We start from the raw sequence: 26823 nt of genomic DNA, 5'->3' as shown, positions 1-26823 counted from the left end.
TTGTAACAAGAACCTTTATGTCTTGTTTGAGGACCAGCAAGAATGTCAGTATGTTTGAGGCAGAATGATTGAAGGGTGAGATAAATACAAGATGAAGTGAGGAAGAACTTATGGATCATGTTACATAGGGCCTTCACGGTCACTATGAATCCTTTGCTCTTTGAGAGATGGGGACTTATTGGGGTTTTTTTAATCACAGAAGTCATGTAACTGACTTTCATTTTAACAGGATTACTCTTTGTTCTCTTATAGTTTAATCAGTTGACTTCAAAGTATTAATAAATAATCTTTCTTTTAGACTTACAAGCCTGTGAGTTTTTGTAAATATAATTTGAATTTTTATGTGTACTTACATTTATTATATAATTAGAAATTTCATTTGCTCACATTAATCTCAACTTTTTTGCATAAGTTTAATTTGTTTTATCCTAAAGCATATTCAAAATCTAGTTGGGTATATTTCTTTTTATTACTCTTCACTCAAAATTTTGTTGGCTCTTTGGAGGCAATTTTCCTCCTATATAAATTTTAATGTTGTGATTAAGTTAAAAAATCCATTAGCTTTGGATGTTTGTGTAAACAATATAGATTATTTTAACCAAGAATTGAAAGCTATACAATACTATCTTTCAATAATTAAGCCTAGCTAAAGTTTTTTAGAAAAGTGTTGTAATTTACTACATACAGGTTTTGTAGAGTTCTCATTAAAGTCTTAAGTTTGTTCTGTAGTTCAAGATACTTTGATATCTATCACAACCTAAGTTTAATGTTATAAAAAAATATTTTTTTCTTAGTTAACCATTTAAGCATGACTTGTGTTTTTCCATTTCTTTGCTGTTTGCACTTTGTACTCACATGTATATTGGTATTGGGAAAAGGCAAAGTCTTTGATTTTGGACAGGTCTGGATTTGAATCTTGGTTCTTCCACATATATTGCCTTGAAATATTTACTTTACATGTTTAAATCCCAATTTCCTCAATGGAATGATGTTAATAGTCACTTATAGGGATTTATGGAGATTAAACTAGGTAAATTATGTAGGAGAAAGCACAAAATAGTCATTTAGTATATTTTTATTTCTTGACTTTTCTAGTGATTTATATTTTTCTCTTAGTCTTGTAGTTTATATTTAATCTTCACAGGGCAAATCCAATGCAACATTAAAAGCAGGGAACATTTCTCCCTGGTGCCTACAGTCTTTTGGGTTTCCAGAGCCTTCACATTTAATTTTCCTCTATTTCCCAGTCATGTAAACAGACTCTCTTTAAGTCATTCTAAAATGTTAATAAATAATATCCTGAGAACTTTTCTTTAATTACAAAGGACAACTTCTAAAAAGAGGCATTCCAGTGGTCTCTATCATGTTACTACATTGCAATATTAGTAACTTTCTATTACCTCCAACAGGAAAGATTGGGAACATTTCCCTCCATAGATTTCACCACTATAAAATAACAACCTTGCCTTTCCCATATTATCTGAGGTAACATCCTTATCAATATGACACAAGAGTCAACCATTTGAATGAATAAAACATGCATTATAGCATAGTTAGGAAATTTGGGGTATAACTAGGTATTCTGTTTAATAAAGAGGTAATATACAAATTGACCATTACTCCAGCACGCAAGATAGCCACCCTCATGTGGTCAAAGATGGCTGCCCCCATGTGGCCACAAGATGGCCACCACAATATGGCCAGCAGGGAAGGGCAGTTCGGGGGACCAGGCCTGCAGGGGAGGACAGTTAGGGTGACCAGGTTGGCAGGGGAGGGCAGTTGGGGGTGACCAGGCCAGCAAGGAAGGGCAATTAAAGGCAATTGGGCCACTAAGGGAGAAGCTAGGTATTGATCAGGCTGGCAGGGGAGTGGTTAGGGGGTGATCAGGCTGGCAGGCAGAAGCAGTCAGGTTCAATCAGACAGGCAGGCAGGCAAGTGGTTAGGAGCCAGCAGTTCAGGATTGTGAGAGGGGTCCCAGAGTAGAGAGGGTGCAGGCCTCTAGTAACTATATAACTATCAATCTTATTTAACTCAGTTGATTTGACTCAGCTAAAACCATCTTTCAGCTTCTTCATACTTGAACCTAGTCTTTTGTCCTTACAGTTTTACTTTTAAATCTTGCTATCAGGGTGAGCCAGTTCTCTTTTGTTTGCAAAGTTGATGATTGGAGAAGCAAAATCCCTTTATGTCTGGAAAATAAGGCCACTCTGTAAACTTTAGGTAGGCACTGTCCTCCTCATTGGACTTAACCTCTGATTTAGCAACCTCCTCTTGATGATGTATAGCGCCATGCCCAAGAGGGGGTTTCTGGTGTGTTTTCCAGTTTACTCTCTTTGAATAAACTTCTTCTGTTTGTTTTAGTACCTTCCAGCAAGCTGAGGGCCTCAGCCTCTACAATCTTAGGGTGGTTCTTCTCTTGCTTTCTGTTCTCATTTATTATAAAATAACTAGAAGCCCGGTGCATCAAATTCATGCACGGGGGTATGTGTCCCTCAGCCCAGCCTGCACCCTCTCCAATCTGGGACTCCTTAAGGGATGTCCGACTGGCCCCTTAGGCTCAATCCAAGTTGGATCAGGTATAGGTAATCAGAAGAGTTAAACAAGCAGTGGGACATCCCTTTCACAATCCAGGACTGCTGGCTCCTAACTGCTCGCCTGCCTGCCTTCCTGATTGCCTCTAACCACTTCTGCCTGCCAGCCTGATAAACCTCTAACCACTCCTCTGCCAGCCTGATTGATGTTTAACTGAGCTCCTGCCAGCCTGTTTGCCCCTAACTGCCCTCCCCTGAAGGCTTAATTGCCCCCAACTGCCCGCCCTTGCAGGCCTGGTCCCTCCCTACTGCCCTCCCCTGCTGGCCATCTTGTGGGGCCATCTTGTGTCCACATGGGAGCAGCCATCTTTGATCACATGGGGCCAGCCATCTTGTGTGTTGGAGTGATGGTCAATCTGCATATTACTCTTTTATTACATAGGATAGAGGCCTGCTGCGTGGGTGGGGGCCAGCTGGCTTGCCCTAAATGGTGTCCCAAATCAGGGTGGGGGTTCCCTTGGGGCATGGGGCAGCCTGGAAATAGGGCCTGTAGTGGTTTTCAGGCCAGCCACAGCCCTGCAACCCAAGCAGAGGCCCTAGTATCTGGGATTTATTTATCTTCTATAATTGAAACTTTGTAACCTTGCGTGGAGGCTTGTGCCAGCCAGGGTGTGTGGAAAGCTTGGCTTTCTCCATTGCTGGGGAAACCCAAGCCTCCTGCTTGCTCTCTGGCTGAAGCCATCTTGGTTGGGCTAATTTGCATACTCACTCCTGATTGGCTGGTGAGCGTGGCTTATGGATGGTTAATTTGCATAATATTATTTTATTAGAATGATTATACACATCTTCACATCGCCATCTATAGCCTAGTCATTTCTTTAATTTATGGAGACTAATTACATCTCATCATCTCTATGCTTCTTCTATTATTACATTTTTCTCAATTCTGCTTCTTCTATTATTACATTTTTCTCAATTCTGTTGATATAAATATCAACTTCATGAAATGATATTAATCTTATATGGCCCACTGATATGACCATGTCAGTGAATTCTTTTTAGTATATCCAATAGGATGTGGTTCCTTCCTCATTTATACATTTTAATTCTCTTTACCTCTTCCCATGTATTCCTGGTATTCTTTCTTGTATTATCTTGAAGTACTTAATGCTAACTATGTACAGTCACTATACTGTTCTTTGGTCTGGGTGGATGCTTAATACTGTCACTTTCTATTACAGGTTCTCTAATCAGAGCCTCCCTCTTCTTCAATTTATCACATTTGACAACATCCCTTCCTCTGCCAGGACCAATACCTGAAGATTTCTATTTTTATTTGGGCTGGTTATTTTCTCTTCCCTCAGTTTTAGGAATTTGGTAGTACTGCCAGATTCTCTCTGGTGATATCCCTTTCTACTTTGGATAATTTTCAAGGTCAAGACCTAAGATAATCCCAGGTAATTGCTCTTGAGAGCTTGTTTGGAGGTTCTAGCAGGGGAGCGCAGCTACTCGTATACCCTTGACCGAAGACCCGTCCTCTCTTCTTGGGGGAAAGTCGTCCTCTTCGACCGAGCACACAGCTTCGGGAGGGATGCACATGGATCGGTGAGGGAGGAGGGGGACACCTGCCTAGCCAGCCAGATCAGCTGAATCAACCCTGGCGATCAATGGGGTGACAGATGTCGCAGCCAGATCTCCCTCACATCCGAGGTAATTGCTCTTTTATTCAACTGGTCACACCTGGTCCAATGAAAACTTTAATTAATTCATTGTCTACTTCTTTCCCTCCATCTCCCTATCCCAATACATTTTGGGTCTATGTACTGATCTCAATTCATCAACAACTATTTCACTCTTCTCAAAGGTATCTGCAAGCCCACCTTTTACACTTCATATTTCTAAGCAAAAATCAGGCACTGACCCACGTATCTTCCAATAGCCTAGGACACATATTGAATCCTTCCAGTTGTTTTCTTAAAACTGTCTTTTGACTTAAGACAGAGGATGAGTACCACACTCTTCCCCTGTAGCTCTCTCCAAAATTTCTCAATTCATCTCACTTTTATTAACTCTTTCTATCCTTTTAAAGGTATGCTGTCATTTCAGGGTTAATCAATTAATTTCCTGCCATCCTTATTTTTTCAAATCTCACTTTGAAATGTAGCATCTGTTATTTTCATGCTTCAATCAAAACAGAGACAAAGAATCTCATTTTAATATCCAGTTATGTAGTTATATTATTGTTGAGGAGGAGTTCTTATTCCTGGCTTCTCTTATTTCCATGGTGGGGAGATGACTTCAGCTGCTTTCTCCAGGAAGGGGCAGCATGTCTTTCCCCACTGCTACCCTAGATGCTCTAGTGATATCCACACTGATTGGTAAAACTGGAGAGAGCACATATTCTTTGTAACACAACCCATGTATTGATGGGTCAGCTGGCCCTGTCTAAACAGGCTCTAGACTCACTATTTCCTCTTGGACAAACCTTTTCTAAAATCCTCCAGGGAGAGTCTCTTTCATCACAGCATTGGGGTGTTAAATCATAATGGGAGACAGAGTCTCTTCACTTTTAATTTAGTTGATAATAGACACCTATGCTATTTACTATATATGTACTATTCCTTTTATACTATCTAAAAGGAATACATTTGGCTCCTTTCTTTGTGTGTAGGCTCTTGGCTTAAATCCTAGATGAAAGAAATGTCACCTGACATCTCAAAATTAACTTTTTATGCTGGTAAAGTTTGGTCTAATTTTTGGTGAGTAAGAAAAATACTTTTTTTTAACATGATAATTCAGTATCTCTTTTAACAATTTGAAATAAATAGAATATATTGTTGACATTTTCTTTAGTCACAGTTTCTTTGAAGAATATAATATAAACATGCAGAGATGGGAACATAAGATCTGTAACCAATGAACAAAAGGGTGGATGATATTATAGCCTGAGAGTTTAGTTGGAAGAAAAACACCTAGCACAAGAATATACATCAGGGGGCTGCGCCATACTAGACTCTTTAGACTTAGAGTTAGAGCATAGAGTCCATAATGGCATTGTTAAGCTTGTTGGGTCTGAGATTTTAAGGACCTGTAAATCTCATGTCAAGTAATTTAGACTTGTTTTGATGAGCAAAGAGAATATAGAGACTGGGAAATATATGGGGACAGATACAAGTCTCTGAAAGCTGAATGATGTACAAGGATATTATCTTAAGCCCAGTACACCAGAAGTATTGAAGGCTATTGGTATGGACAATGGGACAAGGAACAAATCTTAGCAGTAATGTTTTCTGCTACCATGCACTGTGGGATAACATTAGGGTTGAAAATGAGCATGCAAATAGTTTAATATATATATATATATATTTTAGAAAGGAAGGCAGAGGGAGGAGAGAGAGAAACATTAATGATGAGAAACATTGATAAACTTCCTCTTGCACACCACCTACTGGAATTAAATTATGACCCATGACCTCCTGAGCCATACCAGCTGGACATGCGTGCATATCTTTAATTTTTTTTAATCCTGCATGGTTGGTGAGCATATGAGTAATAGTTAGTTTTTACTAAATTCCTACGGTGTGTTGTATAAATAAGTACCAATCTCCACAAAGCTACAAGTGATTCTCATGTTTTCTTTATAGATGAGGGGATAAGTACTCAAAAGAGTTAAAAAGTTGCACAAATTTCTAGAACCATGACTACAACTTGGTGTGATCTAATATTCTTTCTGGGTAGAGAGTCTGATGATAAGCTTCCTCTCTACTGCCCTGAAACAACTGAAAAGAGTTTCAATTTAAATCTTCTCCTTAGATTGCTGATAAAAGGTGTGGTCAGGGAAGTAACTTTGCCCTATTACCTGATTTACTCTTGAGTAACATTAAAATACACACTAGAAGTTTACAAGTCTGTACACAGATTGCATCTCAGGGTAAGTGAAAACTGTACCAATATGGGTGTGGCAGGAGGGGCTAATGAAAGTGACATGGTGGGGAAGTGGATCTGGAGACCAAAACACAATCTCTGGTCATTCTCCACTTTTCTGCAAATGGATGACAGAAAGTGACTTAGTGGATGGGGTCAGACCTAACAGTGGAAGATCCCTTTGTTTGCACCCAGTGGAAATCGTAGGAAAAGCTGTTCTGTGAACATGTCTATTTACTCTTTTCCCTAACAGAATTTTGGAACAGATCTAGCTGTGTGCAGAAACCACAAAAATGAGAAAATAGGGGAAAATGAATTCAAGTGCATATTACTTTCTTGGATGCCATAACCAGATAGTCACTACAGTAGTTCCCCCCTGAGTATACCTGGTAACTGCAGGGTCTATGATCCAAGACCCCCAAGGTCTATCTGCAATCTTGGATAGTGCCACCTCTATATATACTATGTCTTTTTTGTATAAATACATAGGTATGCTAAAGTTTAATTTCTAAATTAGGCAGAGTAAGAGATTAACCTCAACAACTAATAATAAAATAGGACACTTGTAATCACATGCTGTGAATGCGGTCTCTTATGTGAATGCGGTCTCTCTCAAAGTATCTTATAGCATTCAACTTCCTTCTTGTGATGATGTGAGATGATAAACTGCCTATACGAGGAGCTGAAGTGAGGCAAATGAGACATTCTTAAGTAAAATAAGGATTCCTTGAACATAAGTGTTGCGATACTCCAACAGTCCATCTTATAACCCATACGGCTCCTAAGTGACTAATGGGTGAGTGTATATAGCATGGAGATGCTGGAGAAGAAATAGCTCACTTCTCAGGCAGATGGAAGCCAGCAAACATCGCAAGATTTCATCATGCTGCTCAGAACAGCAGTGTGCAATTTAAAACTTATGACTTTTTTACTTCTGGAACTTTCCACTTAATATATTTGGATGGCTGACCACAAGTAACTGAAACTGGGAAGAGTGAACCTCAGATAAGGGTAACTGCTATACTTTTCATAGGTCTGGTACCCTCTCCTATAACTGACAGTGAGGTGAATTGAAGTCTGTCATCCATTACTAATTGGTCATTATGTTTCTCCTCCACTTATACCTATATGTAGCTGCCCTGTCTAGAGTGCACCAGATATTCAAGGCCACTCTGAGCATGGGGATCTTTTTTTTTTTTTTTAATATATTTTATTGATTTTTTTACAGAGAGGAAGAGAGAGGGATAGTTAGAAACATCGATGAGAGAGAATCATTGATCAGCTGCCTCTTGCACACCCCTTACTGGGGATGTGCCCACAACCAAGGTACATGCCTTTGACCGTAATCAAACCTGGGACCTTTCAGTCTTCAGGCTGACACCCTATCCACTGAGCAAAACCAGTTTCGGCCAGCATGGGAATCTTAATCAGAAGTGTTCAAGGCTAAGATGCTATAGTAAGGTGCAAGAAGCAAGGACACAGTAATCTGTATTTACACTGCGCAAGCATGCCCTTCTGTAACCCCAAATAATGAAGTCACTATTTGAAAGAAGCCTCTTTTGTCTGAGCGGTATAAAGTATGTTACTGACTGGCAGTTAGAAGGCTCAGACTGTAGCTCTAAGGATGGCTCCTGTATCGTTCCTACGTTGAAAGCTACTTCTACTTTGTAGGAAAGGTGTATTGTTAACCAGCCAGAATACAGCTTCTGTATGGGACTTTACTTTGAAGAACTGTCTTGTATAATGGCTATTTGGGTTACAATAAAAACTTTCTTATATACCCACAACTTCTCATGGCTTCTCTGTTGAATACCCGGCATCCAGTGGGATCCAACTCCTCGCAAAAGGAACTGAGATCTGACACTCCACATTCTCATAACTTTATACTTTGTTGTATCTTATGTTTCTGCCCATTTTAAATCTTCTTTTAACTTTATTTTTAAACAAATTTTTTCATCTTTTTTCATTTTTTTAATTAAGGTATTATATGTTGTACATATCTTACTATTGCCCCCCCCCCTCCCCACTCCCATACATGTTCTCCCTCCCCAGAGTTTTTCATCCATTGGTTTTGCTTATATTCATGCATACAAGTCCTTCAGTTGATTTATCTCCCTCATATCTCCCTACCCTTCCCACTGTAATTTGACTGTGTATTTGTTGCTTTACTGTCTCTGTATCTATCTTTTGGTTCATCAGTTTATAATGTTCTTTATTATCCATAAATGAGTGAGATCATGTTGTGTTTTTCTTTCATTGACTGGCTTATTTCAAAATTTTAAAAAATCATTTTTAAAACTTTTCTCTCTCTCTCTCTCTCTCTCTCTCTCTCTATATATATATATATATATATATATATATATATATATATATATATATATATATATGGTATCACTTTGAGAAGCCCACACAGATTCTTTCTCACCACACTTCAGGAGTTGTCCTGGTAGAAATGTCACCCGCTATTGCCTTCCATGCTGGGCTGTAGAAATGGTTTTGCAGTGACTGTTATCAGAAGGAAATGTGAAAGCTTATTCTGGCCCCACTTTTCCTAAAAACCTTGAGACAATAAGAATTAAGTCATGTGGAATATTAAAGAATTTTTGGCATGACAAGTAGGGATGAAAGGCATTTAAAAATTGAATATGAATATAGTTATTAGTCAAAGAAAATTAGACTTTGCCTTATATAAGTGGAAATAAATGAAGCATGGGTTATATATTTTGTTGTAAAATACATTAAATTGCTTTAAGCTATATAAAACTATAAATACATTTACAAAATTAGCTAGAATCTAAGTTTAAAAGCAGACGAACATTTTCTTCTGCCAAGGTAATGGAATATGGCTATAAAATGAATAGTGTCAAGATTTGTACAAACTCAATGGCTCACATAAATCAATTTTTGATCTATGTGCTTGGTTGCAAGACATTTTCCATTTTGGAAGATTGTTGCAATCTTCTTGGTGGGTACGGAAAATATTTTTCCTGTGCAATAATTCAATATCTCTCCCAACAGTTTGAAATTAATGGCAACTCTGTTGACATTTTCTTCAGGCGGATGTAAAATTCTTCCTACTACACATTGCTGTCTTCTGCAACTGAGAGATTTCCTTGGAAATTTTGGCCAGCAAAGTCTTCTGCCTTCATAAGCAATGTCCTTTCCATGCACACATCTTCAGAAGTACAGCACAGCCACTGAACACCCAGGACCATCTCAAAGTTCAGCCCAGTCAACCTTAGTAAGGTCAGTCAATTACTGGAGGAGGTTGGCAAAGATGGGGGTGGAACCTGCAATTTGACCAGATCCATGGCAAGTGTGACTCAGTTTCTAATGGCAACAAGTACAAAGCTCCTCTGTGAGGTGGCTTCATAAATAAATGATAAAAATACTTTTGTATGAAGGAACACACTCTCCTTCCCAAATCCTAATTTAATATTCGTCTTCAGAGTTCAATGCTTAGCAGAAAATTCATCCTTAAGATTCCACACACTTAAGCAGGTAGCATGTGATGAAGATGCTACCTTGGTGGCAAGACTTTTAAATCCAGTGCAATTATTTGACACATATAGGCAATCTGATTTTTGTGTTCCCTCCATATTAATGCCACACATTATTTCCAGCATTTTCTGTGGATGTCCCCAAGGATGGGGACTGAGCGAGGGAAGTATGCTGATGGCCTGAGGTTCCCAACAGTTACAGGGTGATGATATTAATATCTCTGCATACCAGCCTGGCCACAGTGTGAAGAGGTACCTCTCCTGAGAGGCAATGTGATGAAAACTCAAATGTATGGGTGACTGCAAAACAGCATATGCAGAAAAGAAAACAGGAATAATAATGTACAGTGCAGGAGAAAAAGAAAACCAAAGAATAGAAACGAAACAAGGAATACAAATTGAATAGAAAGGGTAATAGCATGGAGGTGATCCCAGAGGCTGGGTAACTTTATTATGCTTTCAGCTTTGTTCTTGAATGCTACGTGACTTAGGGCAAGGCATTTAATTTCTCTGGGTTTGTTGCATGTTCTGAGTATATGATTCATGTGGTATTTTATAAATCTATCATCCTAGTAGTCTATTATCTCTATACTGATATTTTGATTTTCAATATGTTCATAGATTTTCTTACAGCAAAAGACAAATGTGTCTTCATTGTTAATGACATATAATAATGATTTAGCAAGGCTATTAGTTTCAAAGTGGCCACATAAAAACTTAACATTCACAAAGTTCCTCTGCTTTAAAAACAAACCATATACAAACTAGTTCCCAGCCTACCCAATTAGATAAATGAGAGGCAATGTATACTACAACATGCACAGACTAATCTTTTCTGTATAAATCACCTAAACCAGTTAGAAAGTGACTTCCAAAAATTTAAGACCATATTGTTTTAATATTCATTATAGATTTTTATTGGTTACATCAGGAATATATGTGAAAAAGTTGCTTTCCTCTGATTAATACAACTACTAGGAATACTGTGGTATAATCTGAAACTTCTGTGAATACATATAGCTGTTACTGGCCGAGCTATAATTTGGAAAAGAGCAAAGCAAGTAAAAATGCTAATAAGTTCAATGGACTAGCCCAAGAATTTTGCATTAATAAATCAGAAAAATCAATGCAACCAGACAAGATGTAAACTAAATATTCATGTTTCCATGCTGACAGTCCTTCACAGGTGTTTTTAGTTTTTCTTAAGTAATAAGAGAATGCACATTAATAGGGAGAGTAAGCATTAGGCTGGAAGATAGGGGAAATTGGGTTTTATTTTGGATCCTTCCATTGTTTACTCCATGACTTTCTCCACTCTCAAAACCTGTGCCTCTGTTAAAATGGGATAATGATATGCATCTGACCAATGTGAGATTAAATTATAGTCTTAAAAGAACTAAAGCCTATTGATGTCTAGAAAAATATTATTATTGCTATTTCAATGATTGAAGCTTAAAAGTTTCCAGGTACACTAAGATCTTGTAGTGGATGGACTCATCTTTTATGCCTTCAGGTCATCCAGCTGACCTATGCCCTTTAGTCCCACAATGAGGCTGAATTCCAGGTAAAAAATTGGGGGTTGGCAAATTGTTACAACAAATGTATTAGAAGGGTATGTGAGAGTGTTGTTATTCCAAAGGTAACCTTACTTGTGGAAATGTGACCTGTGGAATAATAGCCCCTTTCAGAGAACAAAGGTAAAGTAGGGTGATCATTCTTGGAGAACACAGGACTCCCGGGGCTGGTAAGGAGATTGGCCTACTCTGCTGAGGCGATCCCATAGTTAGAATGCAGAACTTCATCCTCTCCTCTTCATTCTCACTTTACTAGAAGTAAAGAGACCACAGCCAGTCTTCCTTTTCCATTTCCAGGAGTGTGAGAGGCCAAGACTTGGCTCCTTCTGGCTGTGCTCAAGTTGACTCTAATAGATCCCTCCTTAACAAAGAGACAATGTGGCTCATGGGCCATGGCTCTAAACCTCGCAGGCAGTGGCAGCTTTGGAGGCCAGAGAAGACCCTTTTAATGGGAATATCATCAACGGAGAACACGTGAAAGGGGTATTTGCCCCACTCCTGTGTGCTCAGCTCTCAATTATACTATGAAGCCCATGAGATTTATGGGCCTCATAGTATATTTACAATATATTATAGAAGTATGACAACATTCCCACTTATTCAACATCCCGTATCCTATTTGAAAGTGCAAATATGTTTGTTTCTGCCTCTTATAAATGTGACATTTTAGGTTAACATGAACTCCCTGAAATATGAGGTAATATATGAATTCCATTGTAATGTTAATGAGATCAAGGTGTGTGAGAGTTCCTCTTAACTCATCTGTTTTTTCTCTAGAGGAAGGTAAGTTATTGTATACATAAATCTCAAGTGTTTTTTTTTTCTTCTTTTTCTTGTGGGCATGTGAAAGCCACTTACTACTGTTTATAACACATTTATAGGATCAGATGTATGTAGCCAGCTCTACCTGACATTTTCACACCATGGAGAATTTGGCTTCTTGTTAATTGTGTCTGTAGTCTCAAAGCTCTTTACAGAATCTTTCCTTAGTGATATTAATAGTAATGGTGGTCCTTTATTAATAATGAATAATAACCATAGCACTCATTAAAACAACATCAGTTAAGTGATTAGAGAAATGGTTAGAGCTGTGGTTAGAAAATGGGCCGTTAGACATTTATACTACTAAAGCCATTGATTCTTTCCCTCATAAAACAGAAACAAATATAATGACCAACTAAGATCTTAATGAAACCCTACCACAATTACATACCTGCAAACTGGTGTTTTCATTTGTGGGAGAGTTTTTTTTGTTTTGTTTTGTGGGGGTTTTTTTGTTGTTTTTTTTTTTTTTTTTTTTTTTTTTTTTTTTTTTTTTTTTTTTTGCTATATTGTGTGATAGGGCATCCCCAGGGGAAAGAACAGAACACACAGGATTATATATTAGAGGCCCAGTGCATGAATTTGTGCATGGGTGGGTCCGGCCAACCTGGCCAGCGGGAGGGGACATGGGTGGTTGGCCTGCCTGTCTGCTGGTCAAACTACTGGTCGAGAGGACAATTTGCATATTAGCCTTTTATTATATAAGATATATATTGAGTGGCCAGATTATTATGTGTTCAGAGACCATAATAACCTGGCCACTCAGTGTATAACCTGACTCACTTTACAAGGACTTCTGGGACACTTGTGTTTTTACATTGAACTCTGATCTTAATCCTGAGGTTACTTACAAAATCAATATCTATGGTCCTAGGACTTGGGGGCTCATTTTGTAAGTGAGCACTTTTATAATAATCATTGTCTTCACTTGCTTTGGTTTTGCGTGTGTATTTGGTGTTGGGTTCATTATACCTTTCATGAGTTTTATGCCCATGCCTGGTTTTTGGGCCAGGGGACTCAGAAATGAAAATAGAGCCTTAGAAAAAATGGCCCAGAAATCATTTAAACCAAGCTGTGGCTATCATTTTTAACTCCCTTGGAAGGAGATCTCCTTGGAATTATTTCACAGATAACGTCTCAAAAAATATTTTAAAATGAGCTTCATTAATCATTACTTGACTGTTTCCTATGCCTTGTCCCAAAGGTCTGGAAAGCTTTAAATCCCTAGTGACACCTGCTGGGGAGACCTCTGCTCACTGCTGCAGGCTTTCCATTAGCCTATCTCTTCTCTAACCTACACAGCTAAGGGCCCACGTGGGGAGCTGGCTGGCTGCCTCCTTAGCTTGCAGCCCCTCTGCTCCTCTCAAGCAGGTGACTCTGCCAGAATAACACTGCCCTAGTCTCCCCAGAACACCACTGCACTAGAGCCTGCCTCCCCAGGACTCCCTCAGGACTAATTCCCAACCACTCCAGCCCTCAGGAAACAAACTGGGAGGAGGAGGAGAAGAGAGGCAGAGAGAGAAACAGAGAGCAAGAGGAGAGGTTCTCTGACAGTATCCACCCCCAATCTCAGCCCTAAGTTACCACATACTCCTTCTTTGTCTGAAAACTCGGAGGTGAAAGATTCTACTGGAGCAGTATGTTTTGTTCAAGCACAAACCAAATTATGCTGTACTTGCTTATATCTGAACATATGGGTTTATCTTGCATGGAGTTTAATTGATGCAAACTTGAACTTCAGTATGTGAGGTTTCAGAGAAAACACCCTTCCTGTGATTTAGATTGCCGTTTTTCTCTGAACAAAGCGAAGAGGAGCAAAGCAATTACACCCCTAGCTTCCACAGTCACCAGCCATCACAAGAAAAGTGTGCGACCTCCCTTGCAGGGTTACCTCTTGTGTCCTTTACTGCCCGGATTGCAACATTTCTCTCTGAGCCAACATCTGCATCCTTGGACAGATCAACTAGTGTGCAAAGTCCGTGTTAGCTGATGAAGCGTGGCTTTGTTTGCTCTCATTCGCCGCGCACCCAGCACTGCAGGAGTGGCTGTGCATATTAACTAAGTGCACAGTAACCTTCCTGTACCTCCTCGGAGCTCCACCCCCTCCCACACAGCCTCCTCCTCGGAAATCAACACTGTTACTCGCTCAGGAAGCTGCCAAGAGGTTGCCATGGCAACCGTTCTGCTTTCAGCAGCTACTTTTCTGGTTTTGGGGGGTGGTGGGGGGCGGGAAGAGGAAAGAAAAAAAAAAAAAAAAAAAAAAAAAAAAAAGCCTGGGGAGTACTAGGCGGCTTTCTGATCAGAGTTCAGATAAAGAAGGTCACAGTAATTTGAGGGCACTGCCTAAAATAACCCAATGGATCTGGGAGTTACAGCCAAGGAAGCAAACAGACGAACTCAAAGGTAAGCACAGTGGAGAGGCAATAATTAGATGATCTGGTAGTGGTCTATAACCTGAAGCATTTCAAATTGCTATCAGTCCATTTCATCTAGGATGCTTTATTTTTTTTTTATGAGTCGCTTCAGTTCTGTCCCGAGCCAAACAAAGATAATGAGTTTTATGAGATTATAAATAGCAAGGGAATAAAACGGCACCAGAATGGAAGTCTCACATCTGAAAGTCATTTTCTAAAACTTCATTCAGCTGGAGAACAATGCAGCATTCAGGCATAATGAGCGGAGAAGGCGCGGTGCGCCAGGTCAAGTCTGCAACTTCTGAGCCCCTCTCAGCAGAGCGGGCTGCCAAGGTAGGCCATGAAACAGCCTCATTTCAAAGGAAGGGATAGGGGGTCTGGGGGGTTAGGCCGGGAACGGTGCAAGGAGTCAAAAAGTGGGAGGCAGGGCACACCAGACAGATGAATTTCAACGACAGGAAAACTGCTCCAGACACCTGGTTCCTGGGACTGCGGCAGCTAGCTGCCCACTCAAAAGCTGAGCCATTCGCAGTGATTTCTGGCCGAAAGCTGGTAGGGCTCAGGCCAAGCCAGGTCCCCACAGTGGCAGTGACTCACGGAGTCTCTTACTCGCTGCCCCCGTTCTGCCCACCGCCCAGCACACACCTGTTCCCGTTGGCTAACACACCTCCCAGGGCTTCTCTGCTTCCCACTGCCCCTTGCATTACTTATTCTGCAGAGATGAAAACAGAGCCCTATGACCTTCTTCATGCAAGCTACTGTTTTCTGAATCTAGAGAGTTTTGTCCAGAACCCAAAAACGGCTACAACGCTGAGATAGATGGAAAGGAATTGGAAGTTAGAGAGGCAAGACCAGTACAGAGGAACCAAATGAGGATCATTACACCGAGTGTCATCCTGGAGGCATTGCCATTAATGTTTGATGACAGGATTGTGAATATTCTCAGTGGACTAACAAGTGAAGCACTAAGATCTCAGACGTTAACACCTCTTTAAGGACTTGTAACAGGGCAGCAAGGGGTCTTGAGTTTGGAGCAAAGAGAGCGCACTTTGCAGGGACTCGAAGTACCACCAATTTTGCCTGACATCATATGGTCTGAATATTTGTCTCTCCACCCCATTCCCCCTCCCCAATTTATATGTTGAAATTCTAACCTTCCAATGATGATGGAATCAGGTGAGAATGTTGAGAGGTGCTTAAATCATGAGGGTAGATCCCTGATGAATTAGATGAATTAGATTAATGCTATTATAAAAGACCCTTTTCCCACATCCAGGAACTCCTTAGCCCTTCCATCACCTAAAAGGGGAAATCTACACCTAGAGAGGGCCCTCACCTCTATCTCACCCTTCCAGCCTCCAGAACTGTGAGAAATAAATTCCTCATACTTATAAACTACCCAGTCCATGATATTTTGTCATAGGAGCCCAGGCAGACTTAGACGGTCCATCTTGTGGCAGAGATGATAGGTCTATGGTGACTTTTCATAGACTTTTGTTGCTCACATTTTCTTTTTAAAATTTTCCCTGACAAGTAGAGATGTATTCACGTAGGAAGGAGGAGGTAGAAGGGAAGGGAAGAACATATAAATATTGGAAACAGGAATGATGAAAACAAATTTACTCTAAAGCAGGATTCAACATTTTTCATGGTTAAAATCCTGAATGATCTTTGTAGATGACAAGAAAGAGTGAAATAAGGTTGAAGACAATAAAATAAGGCCGAAGTCCCAAAGTATTTTACTTAAGCAAAGTAGTGCGAAACACTAGAAGCCAATCTTGAAGGGGGATGGGTGTATGGACAGCCCTTACCTACTCTGGCGTGCTCTCTCCTAAGTTAAAGCAAAGCACTGGGAGTTAAGCAGAGTGGGCTCCCCAAATATGCTTGATGTAGTCAGAGGCCCTGTATTATAATAGTATAACAGCAACAGGATAGAGAGTGACAGTTCCTCACAGACTACAGCACATGTGATTAAATTATCACATCAGCTTCATGCTCCTGAGTATTTCCAAAATGCCAGAAAACCAAGCGTTAAGCTGACCTGTCTGCTAGACCCCAGATAGCACAGGCTAGCACTATTAGTATTCAAAGAAACCCCTCCCTCGAATGGCTGATTGGAGGAATACCAAGTTTAGTCTGTGTGGCAGTCCAGGAATAACACACTGAGAAATAATAAGGGGGGAAGGAATGAAAGCAAAGAGAAAATTCAGAAATTTGTTTGAACTCTCCACAGTTTCTAAGCCATTCCTTTTCACTGACCTGATCTAATCCAAGCAGCGATTACCCCTGTGAAACACTGCCACAGCTGAATTTATTTTTATTTTCCCTGCTCAAAGGCAATGCAAAGCAAATGTGAGAGCACATCACCTTCAGGGAAAAGACTGCAGAGTATTACTCACCACCTCCCTCCTCCCCTCTGTGCGAAAAGGTTAATTTGAATAACGCTGCTGCTTCCACAAATAGAACAGTCACCAGCGTGCAGAAGCTCAGCCAATGAGAATGTTTTCCAATGATGTCATACTTATACCTGCTTCTTATTATTTGCTGAGTTGTGACAATGTGTTCCTTGAATCTCACATTTTTATTGGTTAAAAGCCCTGTCATTCTGAATGCTTCTGGAGAGTTTTAGACACTGCAGTTCTCTGACAAGCCCAGAATTTTTTCAGCTTCTGCACTTCAACAAATTGTTGGAAAACAGAGGGTATTTTAAACACTGCCTTCTTAAAAACAAATAAAAACCTTTCCTAATTTATATAAGCTTAACATGGCTTCTGATACTTAGGTTGATTTGCAGTGTAAACACAGAATTAAGAAATGCCTGGTTTTTGTTAAGCATCTTGTTTTGTTGAAGAGAACTTTACGGAAATGTCCACAGAAAGGCTGTGTTTAAGGAAATATTGTCACTACTGGCTTAATGGAAAACAAAACTATCCAGTGTATTCTACAACAATTTAACCCATGAGCAGAGCTTTCTTGAAAAGAACTAGCTCTACAGTGTATCAGTTTGTAGGATAGAAGGTATTGGAAGAAGGGAGACCTACCTGGTTTATTTTTATTCTAAGTAGATTTTATTATTTTAACTCAGTTAGGTTTTGCTGTCATAAAATGTGTGCTTCATGTCACTCAGATTCCAGGGTTTCCCCAAGGAAATGTTTGCAAACACATTTGAAAACTGTACTACCTTGTAGTGAAGGTGATAGATCAGTTGTTCTTGAGTTAGGAATTATTCAAATAACTGAAGGATTTAAAGAAATACTGTGGTCAGCAGGGTATACAAATTTGATTGGGGGCATAGAAATAAATGTTGGTGATCAAAAAGTTTCAAAATCTATCTAAAGTCTTATAATCTACTACAGGCCTGGTACGTGAATTTGTGCACATGTGGGGCCCCTCCCAGCCCATTGGGGCCGGTCTCCCCCAGTCCCAATCGGGGCTGATTGGTACCATGGCCAGCGGAAGGGTCCATGGGAGACTGGCCAGCAGCAGGAAGTTGGCAGGGGAGCACACTAACCACCAGGGAGCAGCTCCTGAGCTGAGCTGACCCCTGGTGGTCAGTATGCATCATAGTTAATGGCCAGTTATCTGGTTGTCCGGTCCTAATGGTTGCTTAGGCTTTTATATAGATATAGATAGATAGATAGAGATAGAGAGATAGATGATGGTGAGTGGACAAGGTCAGGTGCTCAGAGACAAAGCCAAGCTGTCCATGGTTAGTTGGTGAAGCAGAATGTGTATATTGAAGGTTAATCTATTACATAGGCAAGGCAGTATATTAAATGCTCCAGTGAGAAGGGCAGGGTGAAAGGAACAGCCAGGTTTTAATGGGCAGAGAGAGAAGAGAAAATCTTGTGTGGGAGAATGGGAGAGGAAAGGGTGAGTGTACTCGAACAACCTCCTTGAGTTGATGTATGTATTGTGAGATACATTTAGAAAAGCAGGTGCACAAATTAGCAAAAAAGGATGTAAATTAGGAAGCAGTCAAAAGTACCAAACATTTTGAACATCTGTATCTCAAATTCAGTAGCTAATATCATGTGTTTTTGAAATGAAAATATCTTCACAGCTGTGTATCATGGCTTCTTGCCTATTGAGTCTGAGGAGGGTTAACTACATGTTATAAACATAGAATTATTTTATACCTTACGTAACTACCAATACAAAATTATTGTGGATTTGAAGATTCAATGAAATCTTATTGTGTTAAGAGTATGAAAAATATTACCAAAATAAAATTTAATTGTGGTAATAACTAGGGAATATAATTCTACCTTTCTATTATAGTTAGAAATACCTATAGCCATGTTTATTGTACTTGAACTTCATAGAATTTCCACCAATAAACTGCATGTAAATGTTGATTTCAGAGATCTGTCTATAGTGACAGCATCATGGAAATTACAGTTGCCTCTGGTGTCAGACAGACATAGGTTCAAATCCCAGCTCTAATACTTACTAGCTGTGAAACCTTGATCATGTTGATCAATCCTTCCAAGCCTCAGCTTTCTTAAGGGATAATGATGATACACAAATATAGAATTATTGTGAGGATTAGACTGATTAATATATATAGATCTTATTAGTATAGTGCCTGTCTCAATAAGTGGAAAAACATTTTGTTTGCTTTTATTTTAATGTTACCTCCAAGGTCCTTCAAGGACTTCCATGATCTGGCACCAGGTTGACCATTTTTTTTCACTCTCACTCTGCTCTAGCCATGTTTAACTCTTGCCACTTCCCAAACATGCCCAGTGGGGTTTTGCCTTTGTAGTGCCTCTGGCCTGAAACACTTCCCTCCCAAACCCCAGGGAGATTTATTTAGATCTCAGCTCAAATATCAACTCCCTGGAGGAATTTGACTTACTATCCTGTCTAAAAGAGCATACCTATTTTTCTCTTTTCCATTATACCATCATCATTTTTCATTGTCATTTATCACTCCTAGACCTTACTTTATGTTTATATATATTTTTTATTTGTTTGTTATCTATTTTGCTCACTTGAATATCAGGACCATGTGAGCAGTGGTGGCTTTGTTCACCTCTATGCTCTAGGGCCTAAAACAGTGCCTGAATATAGTAAGTTCTTAAAAATCCTTGTTAATGATAATGATGAAGAAAGCAACAGAAACCCTAAGTTCTTTAGGACAGTGTCATCAGAGGGAAGTGAGCACACACTGACCAGAGAGGGTATATGAACATCCCTTACTCACACTGAAGTGTAAAATACATATAAGCTTTTCTTATTGAGCCAAGAGATAACATTTTAATTTGCTGTCACAACTAAAGGATCGGATTTTTGCACAAAGGATGCTAATGCTCATGAGTAGATGAGGTTGAAAGAATCTGGTATAAATCACTGTGCCAGTAAAGATTTCTGGCTGGTATACCCTTGTTGAAATCTGTCATTTTTGTTTTACCTCCAGGATCTTTCAAACCTATGGTGTTAGCTCTGATTCTCATGAATTGTTGAGTGAAATCTAGGGACTTTGAAAAAATAACAATTAGAGAGCAAATTAGTAAATTCAGGAAGGTGTTTAAGACATTTTCAATATTATATGCACTTTCACACACATTAATACACATGGGTTGAATGAACCGATTGAAGGCTGAGAAAACTCTTAAGATCTTTCTGCCCTGTCCCACTGTAATCAATCATGATGGTAAAATAAACTCTCTTTTGGATTCCTATTTTCCCAGTAACTGAAGGACAAAAAGAGACAGCGTAGAGCTTATGTAAGCATTATCCCTGCTGACATTCCAAGTGAGCAGATCAAATGCCACCTAATCATTTGGTTACAGCTTGGATTTGGCAGTGTTTAATAAAGTACTGAATTTGAAGAAGCAGCTGCCTTTTACATCTTGGCAATGTCAGCACCTGTGGCTGCTACTTCTTCTAGAAACTAATTAATGTAATGAAATAAAATCATTGCTAACTAGAATGTTTTTGAAAGCCTATAGATACACTAGTGGCCTGGTGCATGAAATTTGTACATGGAGGGGGGGATTCCCTCAACCCAGCCTGCACCCTCTCCAATCGGGGACCTCTTGGGGAATATCCAACTGCTGGCAGTCTGACATCCCTCTCATAATTTGGGACTGTTGGCTCCTAACTGCTCACTTGCCTACCTGCCTGATCCCCCCTATCTGCCTCTGCCTGCATGCCTGCCTTGATCACCCCTAACTTTCCTTCCTGATCTCACCCCCAAGTGCCCTCCCCTGCTAGCCTAATCGCACCCCCAACTGGCCTCCCCTGCCCGAGAATTTGGTTCTGATTGATCAGTTTCTATGCCAGTCAGCATCAAAAGCCCCGCCTCCTAAGCAGCCATTGGCTCTTCATAGTTCACTCAGATTTGGATCTGATTGGTTGGTTTCTATGCCATTCAATGTCTCCTGGTCTATCTCTGGGCCTGATCAGAAAGGCAGGGCTGATTAGCAGGGCTGGGTAGTCCACCTCCTGCAGCCCCTCCCCTTGGCCACCTCACCCTTGATTGCACCCCCCACTCCAATAGGGGGTGGGACTGGCCAGCCAACCTCCTGCAGACCCTCCCCCTGTCTGGCCATGCCCCCGATGGGCCCCTACTACTCTGAATGGCCCACATCCCCTCCCCCCAGTAAGCACTGCCCCTGATCACCCCCCCTTACCCCAATAGGGGGCAGGGCCAGCCTGCCAACCACCCATAGCCCCTCCCCCAGGCTGCTGGCACCCTTATTGGTACTCCTTAATCCATTCAGGGGTGAAGCCAGCTGGACCACTACCCATAGCCCCTCCCCATGGCTGCCCCCACCTCCAAGTGGCCCCCCAAACTTAACTGGGGGCCGGGCCTTCCAGCCAATCATCCATGGCCCCTTCCCCCTGCTGGCCCGGCCTTGATTGGGACCTGATCAGGGCGGACCAGCTGGCCAAACTCTTGCCATTTCCTCTGCCTGACAGGCCCAGCCCTAATCTGCCCTGATTGTGGCTGGGCCAGCCAGACCCACCCACGCACGAATTTGTGCACTGGGCCTCTAGTATATAGTAGATATATAGTAGATATATAGTAGATATATAGTAGATATATAGTAGATAGTAGATATATAAAAGCCAAGCAACTGGAATGGCCAGAACAACTGTAACAACCAGAATGACCTGTTGCTATGACATGCACAGTGGCAGCCAACTGGCCTGATGGGGACCCTGATTGCCTTCCCCCTCCTCCCCCCTGCAACAGCCTGTGGCTCCTCCTCCCGGCCAGCCTGGCCCTGATTGGCCCCCATCAGGGTGAGTCAGCCAGACCCCATCCATGCATGAATTCATGCACCAGACACACACACACACACACACACACACACACACATTGATTTCAGGGAGGAAGGGGGAGAGAGAGAGAGAAAGAAATGATTGGAGAGAATCATTGTTTGCTGCATCCTGCATGCTCTATACTGGGGATTGAGCCTGCAACCCAGGCATATGCCCTAACTGGGAATAGAACCATGACCTCCTGCTTTATAGGTCAACACTCAACCACTGAATTATGGCAGCTTGGCATTGGGCCACACTTTAAGTGACATGGTGCCACATGTTTGGTTCTGCTCTTCCAAATAAACATATATTTTTAATGAGATAGTTCCCTATTGTTCCTGACACACATTTTATCGTATTTGGGTTCAGAGATTTTATTCTGAGGTATGTTCACATCCAAATGGTAACCAGGCTTCCTTGTGTCACTTTAAGAAATGTTTTCCTCTTCTCTACTTGCACAGGAGCTGGCTTACTGAGGCCTCACTCATCTTTCTCCCACAAAGATGTAATAACCTCTAACTTATCTCCCAGTCCCCAGCATTATCTCCCTCCAACCCACCAGCTTACCTTCTGTTACCATACTTCCCTTTCAAACACATTTTTTTGATGAGGTCACTTCTTTAAAGACCCTTGCTGGTTCTCCTTGCTTAAAATAGAGGTTGGCATGGGCTCTGTCATCTGACAAACCTGGGCTAGCATCCAAGTTTCTTCAATTTCTTTTTTTTATGTAACTTTGGGCAACTCGCTTAACTTCTAAGAGCCACACTTTGCTCATCTGCACAACAGAGATAATACTGCTTGTCTCATAGTGTTATCACATGATTTAGATGCAAAGGCATGGGTAAAGCATCTGGTACACATGTGTCAAACACAAGGCCCGAGGGCCAAATCCAGCCTGCCAGGCCTTGCAATGTGGCCTGCACCGCGCTGTCATCACTGCACTCCGCTGTCAGTTTATGACATTGTCAGTTTATGACTGTTCAGTAAACCATTCGGCCCGCGATTTAGGCTGGATTTTAGATTTTGGCCCCTTCTCTGATTGAGTTCAACACCCCTAATCTGGTACAATGCCAGCCATAGTAAATGTTCAGTAACTTAATCACTTTGTTGTCTCTCTTCTTTCTGGTATGATCAATTTGAACTTCTCCAATTTTGTATATGGACACTCTTGAAACTTCATTCCTCTTCTTACTCCTCCAAGCCACACATATGCATTCTCTAGCATCACTGAACATCTGTTTCCCAATACATCTGCTGAAAGACTTCCCATTGTCTTCCACCCAACAAATCCCCATGGTATTTCAGGGCATAGATCCTCTTCTTTCTTTCCTAGGGCAGAATTTTTGACTTCCCTTCTTGTCTTCCCACAGCACCGTGATCACACATCTCTGGTAATACACTTGCTGTAATGTGTTGTTGTGCTTTGCATTATGGCTATAGCCCTACTCAATTATAACCTTTTAGTGGCCAGGTTACTCGACTTCTCAATCTCTTATTTCTCTTATTTCTTAATCTTTAGGGATTGAGCATTTGTTTCAGGAATGTAATCGATATGGTATGTACTTTAAAGAAATGTATGCTTTAATATTATATTCTAGGAACTCTATATAGAGAAAACCAATTCTGAAACTTTTCCTAGATGAAAGCAATAGCCTAGGGCAGTGGTCGGCAAACTGCAACTCTGCTGACTAATGAGTTTGCCGAACGCTGCCTTAGGGAAAAACACTTAAAAAACATTTTAATAATGTACTAATGTCTTTAACCTGAAGTCAAAACTTCTAGGTAAGGGTAATGCCTTACAGCAGTGGTTGACAAGCTTATCTTTTATAGTACTATCTAATGCAATTTTATGCAATAGTCTGGTTTCAACTTAAATATAGGTTAAAAGCATGAATAGAAATCTTTACTAAACAAGAATTTGTAGAGCAGATAAAGGTATTTTCTGAGACAATCACATATGTAAGTGGTCTGAGGATAGTAGTTATTAGGTAGATAAAAGACAGAACTATACTATTATAAAATCTGGAAACTTTTTTTTTTTTTTTCGTATAAGATCATTGTTTAGTCTCTTCCTGCTTCCCCATCTCCCCTTCCCTCTGAGAATTGTCAGTATGTTCAGTTTACATGCCTCTGATTCTATTTTATTCATCAGTTTATTCGGTTCATTAGATTTCTTATTTGTTTGATTTTTAGGTTCAATTGTTGGTAAGTATGTATTTTTTGCCATTTTGTTGTTCATTTTTTTTTTTTCTTCTTCTTCTTCTTAAAGAATACTCTCTAACATCCTATATAATAAAAAGCTAATATGCAAATTGACTGAACGGCAGAATGACTGGTTGCTATGACACACACTGACCACCAGGGGGCATACGCTCAATGCAGGAAATGCCCCCTGTGGTCAGTGTGCTCCCACAGGGGGAGTGCTGCTCAGCTAGAAGCCTCTTCTGTCTCCATGGCAGCACTAAGTATGTCCAACTGCTGTTCATCCCCTGAGGGCTCCCAGACTACAAAGGGTGTAGGCCAAGTTTAGGGACCCCTCTCCTCCCCAATGCACAAATTTTGTGCACCAGGTCTCTAATTTCATATAATACTAGTTTGGTGGTGATGAACTCCTTTAGATTTTTCTTGTATCTTCAATTCTAAATGATAGCTTTGCTGAGTAGAGTAATCTTGGTTGTAGGTCTGGATATTTATCACTTTGTTTCTTTCCACTCCTTTCTGACCTGCATAATTTCTGTTGAGAAATCAGGTGATAGTAGTATGGGTACAGCCTTGTAGGTAACTAACTGATTTTCTCTTGCTGCTTTTAAGATTCTCTCTTTGTCTTTAGCCCTTGGCATTTTAATTATGATATGTCTTGATGTGGTCCTCTTTGAGTTCCTCTTGTTTGGGACTTTCTGTGCTTCCAGAACTTGTAAGTATATTTTTTTCACCAGGTAGGGGAAGTTTTCTGTCATTGTTTCTTCAAATAGGGTTTTAATATCTTGCTCTCTCTCTTCTGGCACCCCCATAATTTGAATGTTGTTATGCTTAAAGTTGTTCCAGAGGCTCCTTACACTATCTTCATATTTTTGGATTCTTTTTGCTCTTCTGGTTGAGTGTTTTTGCTTTTTCATATTTCAAATTATTGATTTGATTCTCAGGATCCTCTAGTCTACTGTTGAATCCCTGTATATCATTCTTTATTTCAGTCAGTGTATGCTTAATTTCTGACTGATCCTTCTATTTATTTATTTATTTATTTGTTTGTTTATTTATTTTCATTCTTACTAAGATCCTTGAAAGTCTCATTAAGTTCCTTGAAGGTTTCTAGAAGATTCTTATAACTGTGATTTTGAACTCTATATCCAGTAGTTTGCTTCTTCCATTTCTTTCATTTGTGACATGCTTCTTTGTCTCCGCATTTTGGCTGCTTTCCTGTGTTTGTTTCAATGTATTGGTAGTTGCTAAGTCTCCTTGAGTTGACAGAGTGGCTTTTTGTTGTAGGTGTCCCATAGGGCCCAGTGGATCAGACTCCCCAGTCACCTGAGGTGGACACCCTTGGTGCACTCCTTTGTAGGCTGTGTGTACAATCTTGTTGTAGTTGAGACTTGATTGCTGTTGGTGTCACTGGTACATATTGACTTCCAGGCTATTTGGGTGTGAAAACCAGCTGCAACTACAGTGGGAGGACTCCTATGCAAGAGACACCCTTATGGGGCAGGACTGCTTCAATGGGGCTTTGGTGCTCATTGAGTCTGCTCTTTGAGTGAGTCACTTATGTATGTGAAGAGTTGTAATCTAGTATGGTCTGCATACACTGGCTCTTGGGTCTCCTGGGAGGAGTAAGGTTAGTCACTGCCTGCGGCCACCCAGCAGAAGCTACAGAGAGATATTCAGATTCCTCCATTTTGTATCAGGTTTGTAAGTGACCAGATGAGGCCTATCTATGAAGCAAGATTGGTTGTGCTAGTGCTGGGTCTTAGGCCTTTTATTGATAGGTTTGGGACGCCCTTACCTAACTGCAGCTTGTTTGAGAGATTTTAGCCTGAGCAAGGACAGGCCATTCATATACAAAACCCATTGCACATAGGTTGGGTGGGGCTGCAAATTGGATGGGGTGGGGTAGCAGGGAATCAAACAGAAATGGCAGCCAGACAGCCCTGCAACCAGGAAGGTCCCAGCATAGGAACGATTATCCCTGTGAGCACCTCTTTCTGGGAGAAAGCTTCCCCCAAGTTTTTGCTCAGATGCCAGTTAATCCAGTTCCTCCTTATATGTGTCTGAGTCCCCCAGAGCCTCACCATGGCTCTGGATCTTAGAGGTTGCAATACCTTGTAAGTTCAGTTTGTGTGCAAGCCTTTCAAGGGGACTAGCTAGGTCTCCAGCAGCTTTTGTGTCACTGAGCCCCAAACCACACTGGTTTTTACATCCCTAGTTACAGGGACTTCTTTTCCTAGCTCTGGGACTTTGGACTGGGGTCTCTGGTGTGGGGTGGGACCCATTACTTTTTGGGAAGCCTTTGCAGAGACATTCTCCCTCCCAATTAAAAAAGGGGCACATGTTAGTATCAGACCAGCCTGTTCAGTGCCACCTTGTCTCCTACTAGTCTCTGTGTGCTTTCTTCTTTACTTCTCTAGTTGTAGAGACTTTCATTCTGCCAGCTTTCATCAGTTCTGGATGATGGTTGTTCTGTATTTTAGTTGTAATTTTGATGTGGTTGTGGGAGGCAGAGAATATAGTCATTTGCCTATGCTGCCATCTTGGTCTCCTCTCACCCCCACTTTTTTTTTTTTTAATT

General features: G+C 40.7%; 1 long non-coding RNA gene across 1 annotated transcript in view; it reads left to right on the top strand.

The window, feature by feature from the left end:
- Nucleotides 1-26823, top strand: part of LOC311618846 — a 158255-nt gene that overhangs the window by 11852 nt on the left and 119580 nt on the right. Inside the window, exon 2 of the long non-coding RNA XR_014794380.1 lies at nt 9512-9701. This is a non-coding gene — a long non-coding RNA (uncharacterized lncRNA). The remainder of the gene's footprint in view (nt 1-9511; nt 9702-26823) is intronic.

Source organism: Pipistrellus hanaki, assembly GCF_964339955.1.
Source record: "Pipistrellus hanaki genome assembly, chromosome: 3".
In the NCBI taxonomy this organism is placed as follows: Eukaryota; Metazoa; Chordata; class Mammalia; order Chiroptera; family Vespertilionidae; genus Pipistrellus; species Pipistrellus hanaki.
This window is presented reverse-complemented; position numbering and strand designations above follow the sequence as displayed.